This window comes from Electrophorus electricus, chromosome 21, assembly GCF_041902795.1.
Source record: "Electrophorus electricus isolate QZ-2024a chromosome 21, ASM4190279v1, whole genome shotgun sequence".
Taxonomy (NCBI): domain Eukaryota; kingdom Metazoa; phylum Chordata; class Actinopteri; order Gymnotiformes; family Gymnotidae; genus Electrophorus; species Electrophorus electricus.
This window is the reverse complement of record NC_137517.1, coordinates 27,501-32,500: the sequence shown is the minus strand read 5'-3', so window position 1 is coordinate 32,500 and position 5,000 is coordinate 27,501. Positions and strand designations below refer to the sequence as shown.

The following is a 5,000-nucleotide window of genomic DNA, read 5'->3' as shown; positions in this document are numbered from 1 at the left end:
CAGGGGTAGGTGAACCTCAGCAGAAAGAGAGAATAGATTAGGCATGTCCAGGTATGAGGGTGTGTAAATTAGGGAACTATAATATCCAATGATGGACTCCGACAGATCTAGATATAGCACCTTTACCTCAGATGGGAAGTAGTTAATAAAATGCCTGACTGTACAGATACATTTTCAGCCTTAAATATTGAGACTGTGTCTAAGCATCAAATATTTACAGGAAAGTTATTCCATAGTGTGGGAGATTTATAGGAAAAGACTCCTATAAATGACTCCTGTGGTAGATTTTCTTATTCTTGATACTAGTAAAGAGCCTGAACCTTTTGATCTAAGCAAACATGGTAGATAGTAATGCACTAAGAGATCTCCAAGGTACTGTGAGACAAGAACATTTAATTCTTTGTAGGTTATTAGAAGTATTTTATAATCAATACGAAATTTTACTGGGAGCTAATGTAAAGTAACTAAGATAGGCGTGATGTGATAAAATCTGCTAAATTTTGAGTTAACTGGAGCTTGTTTATGCACTTAGTAGTACAGCCAGATAGTAAAACATTACAGTAATCCAATCTTGAAGTAATAAATGCATGGACTAGCTTTTCTGCATCACGTGAGGAGAGCATGTTCCTAATCTATGAAATGTTCCTGAGGTGGAAAAAGGCAGTCCTAGAAATATTATTTACATGAGCTTCGAATGAGAGACTGGCATCCATAATAACTCAAAGATCTTTAACTGTTAGAGAAGATGTGATTGGGAGACCATTGAGGTTCATTGTGTAATTAGAGAGTGAGGACTTAGCTGTCTCTGGGTCTAATAGAAGCACCTCTGTTCTGTCAGGATTAAGTGAGAGAAAGTTCCTCAATATCCAGTGTCTGATGTCCTTTATGCATTCATCAATAATACTAAGATGATATATGTTCTGTGGTTTGGCTGAGACACAGCTGAATATCATCACGTAGCAGTGGAAACTAGCACATATAATCTCACCTAGAGGTAGAAAAAAAGCAAAAGCCCTAGAACAGATCCTTGTGGGACACCATAGCTAACTTTGTTGTGTGTTGAGAAGTCTTCGTTTATGTTAACAAACTGGTAGCGACCGGCTAGATAAGAATTAAACCAGGAAAGGTCTTATTCCCCCAATCCCAACAACATTTTTGTGTCTATCTAGTAAAATGTTGTGATCTATACTGTCAAAAGCTCCAGTGAGATCAAGCAATATAAGCAAAGAGACAAAACCCTGGTCAGAAGCCAACAACAGGTCATGAACTACTTTAATTAGTACTGTTTCCATACTATGATTAGGCCTAAACCCTGACTGAAAGAATTCATGTTTCTGGTTCCGATTCAGATTTGAGCTTAGACGCTGAGCTACATCTTTTTCTAGGATAATGGAAATAAATGTAAGGTTTGAGATCGGCCTGTAGTTTGACAGCTCACATGGGTCAAGGTTAGATTTTTTGATAAGTGGTCTAATTACTGCTAATTTCATTGATTTAAGAATGTAGCCAATGTTCAAGGAGGAGTTTATTCAATTTAGTAAAAGGTTCAATTACTTCAGGTAGGATTTTTTAAGAAGGTGTATGAGCAGTGAATCTTGTAAGCAAGTGGAGGATTTTGAGTGTGAGATCAGAGGATCGGTGTGAAGGATTCTAGAGTCATTGTTGGCTTGGTTGTTTTGATCACTAAGTAGCTGCCTGATGTCATGTAAAATACTATTAATGTTCTCTCTAATGTGCTTAATTTTCTCATTAAAGAAATTCATGAACTCATTACTACATGTGTGATGTTGTAATGTGAGCATTGGTGTCACTTTTATTCCTAAATCCTGGATTATTTTGGTTATTTTCTGTTAGGGTTGAGAGATAAGATGTTTGAGCAGTAATAAGTGCCTTTCTATACTTCAGAAGACTCTCCATCCATGCAAGCTGGAAGACTAGCTTAGTGTGGTGCCATTTACATTATATTTTTTGAGTGTTTTGTTTTAAATTGCGAATGTGATCATTATACCAAGGTACTAATTTTTTGTCCATAGGTTTTTTTAATAAGTGGATCAACATCACCAAGTGTGCAGCGGAATACTTATTCTAAGCATTCAGGTATTTGATCAAGTTCCTTGTAGTTTGAGGGTATCCTAGTCACAAATGATAAGTCTGGGAGAGTCGCAATAAATCTAGGTGCAGTAGCTGATGTGATCGTGCGTCTGGTATGGTAGCGAGGTGAGGTTACTACACTGAGGCTCATATACAGTTCAAATGAAATGAGGGAATGGTCTGAGATGGCATCAGACTGGGGTAGTATGACTATCTCTCTATGTACACCGTATGTCAATACTAATTTAAGCGTATGTTCACCAGAGTGTGTGGGTTCTCTTGCACAATTGGTGAAACCAATTGATTCTAATCTAGAACTAAGGGCCGATCTGAGAGGATGAATATTGAAATCACCAACAATAAAGGCTCCATCTACTAGAGTGACTGGATTAGAAAGGAAATCTCCAAATTCCTTAATAAATTCTGAGTAGGGTCCTGGTGGCCTGTAGATGCTAATTAGTGGAAGAGGCTGGGTGGGCTTCTTATCTCTGGCTTATTTATGCTAGTAAAAAGAATTTCAAAGGACTTAAATCATAACCAGTTTTCTGGTTTCTGTCTAATATGTCAGTATAAATAACTGCAATGCCACCTCCTCGGCCAGTTAGACGAGGGCGGTGTACATAGCTGTAGCCAGATGGACACACTTCCTTTAAAGCTTATTTGGCTTGTTAGGCAAAGTACATTAAATCTATGATCTGTTAGGATTTCATTTATCATGAGCGCTTTAGATGTTAGAGATCCAACATTTAGTAAACCCAGCTTTAGATAAAAGGTGCCGGCAGTGTTCTGTGAATCAGTTACTTTAATACTAATTATGATATTAAGGCAATTTTTTTTTTCTCTATTTCTGCCTAGCCCAGGGAACAGACACAGAGTTAATATGATCAACCTCTGGTGATGTCGTGTAGCGACCAACAGACTGCTGCCTGCCTGCTTGAAGAGGTAGAGAAGAGAAGTAGAAGACAGGAGAATAAACAGGATCCAAAGTGTACACTAAGTGGCAAGGCATAAGAATGGAAGACCCAGCAAAGCTGGAACCTGAATAATACTGGAAAGGCATATGGGAGAAGAACAACAACAATGTTCAAGAAAGAGTCTCAGGTATGAAGAGCTGCACAGCTCCAGGCCTGACATGGTCCACGTCTACTGGCTGAAGAAGTAGCTCTCCATGGACACCTGGCAGCACAAATGAACCCGCTGCTAATGGATGGAACCCACCCTGAATGGTGAACTGAAGGATCCTGATGGAACCTTGAATAGGCTGGATTGAAAGACAGCACAGAGGCTCTAATCATGGCAGCACAGGAACAAGCACTGAACGCGAGAACAATAGAGGCTGGATCTACCACACCAGGCAGGACCCCAGATACAGGCTGTGCAAAGATGCCCCTGAGACAATCCAGCACATAACAGTAGGATGCAAAATGCTAGCAGGTAGTGTGGAATTCCATAACCAAGAAGCCGGCATAGTGCACAGAAACGTGTGCCAAGTACACGCTGGATGTTTTAAGGTCTAAATGGGATACACCCCCAAACGTGGTGGAGAATGACCAAGCCAAGATCCAGTGGGACCTCCAGATACAGACTGACAACATGGTAATGGATAACCAACCTGACATAGTAGTGATGAACAAACAGCAGAAGAGGACACAAAAGGCTTGAGAAATACCAAGGGCTGAGAGAAGAGCAGAAAAAAGATGTGGAGGGTGAAGGCAACTGTGGTTCCCATGGTAACCGGGGCAATAAGTTCTTTAACCCCCAAACTGGGAGAATGGTTCCAGCAGATCCCAGGAACAACATCCGAGATTTCCTTCCAAAATGTTCAGTCCTGGGATCAGCTAAGATACTATACAGGACTCTCTAGCTCCCAGGAACCCACATTTCAGTATTTGGTGGAGCCTCCCCTGGTAAGAATGACAGTACTCCACCTCTGTCTGTAGACAGAGAACACTCATGTGGGGATCTTGGACTCACTGATTTTCAATTGGGTTCCAGTCTGAAGACTGAGAGGGCCATGGCAGAACCGTGACTGTATGTTGCTGCAACCATGTCTAACCCTAACCCTAACCCCTAACCCTAACCTAACCTAACCCTAACCCTAACCTCTAACCCTAACCCTAACCCTAACCCTAACCCCTAACCCTAACCCCTAACCCTAACCCATAACCCTAACCCTAACCAAACCCTAACCCTAACCCCTTCCTTACAAACTGTTGAAGCTTTTACTGTGCCTTTTACTGAGCCCTGTTTGTGCTCTCTGCTCATTTTAACTGCTGACCTATTTTGTGTATACATTCCTCAGTCTATGCCGATCAACAGCTTTTTTCTCCAGCTTTTTTTTTAGCTAAGTGCTCTTGGGTTTTACCCGTGTTGATGGATGACAAAGGGATTTTACCTGTTACCTCATATATCTTGGTGAAACAGGAAATTGTCATACACAAAAGCAGCATTAAGAAACACTTTACCCCAATAACACACATTTCATTTGTTAGATTTATAGTATTTTTTAGGGGTGCCAGTATTTTTGCCACATGTTTTTGACACAACCACTTTGACAACGGTAAAAGCGTTCATAACAAGGAAGCAGTGAGCACCCTAAAACAAGCTGGAGACTCTGTGGTCTCTTTACCACTTCACAGCTCACCCCAAATGTGCCCTTTGGTAGACAGGAAAGTGAAGTTCATAACTCCCTCAGCAAAACTCTGTCAACAGTCGATAATACCCCAGGGTAAGAAAATATCCTACACTTCCAGGTATATTTCCACTGCACAAAAGGGAAAAGATTCGAACTTTTACCAAGTGAAGTCCCACAACCTGCTACTTCTGTGTGTTAAAACTCTCTCTTCTGGTTCCTGGGATTCCCTATTTCATTGTTAGACCATTCGTGATCATTACGGTCATCTGCTCCT

General features: G+C 40.8%; 1 protein-coding gene across 2 annotated transcripts in view; it reads left to right on the top strand.

Moving 5' to 3' along the window:
* The window catches only part of asgr1a (asialoglycoprotein receptor 1a), a 13,277-nt gene that overhangs the window by 4,155 nt on the left and 4,122 nt on the right, over positions 1 to 5,000 (top strand). The window lies entirely within an intron of this gene.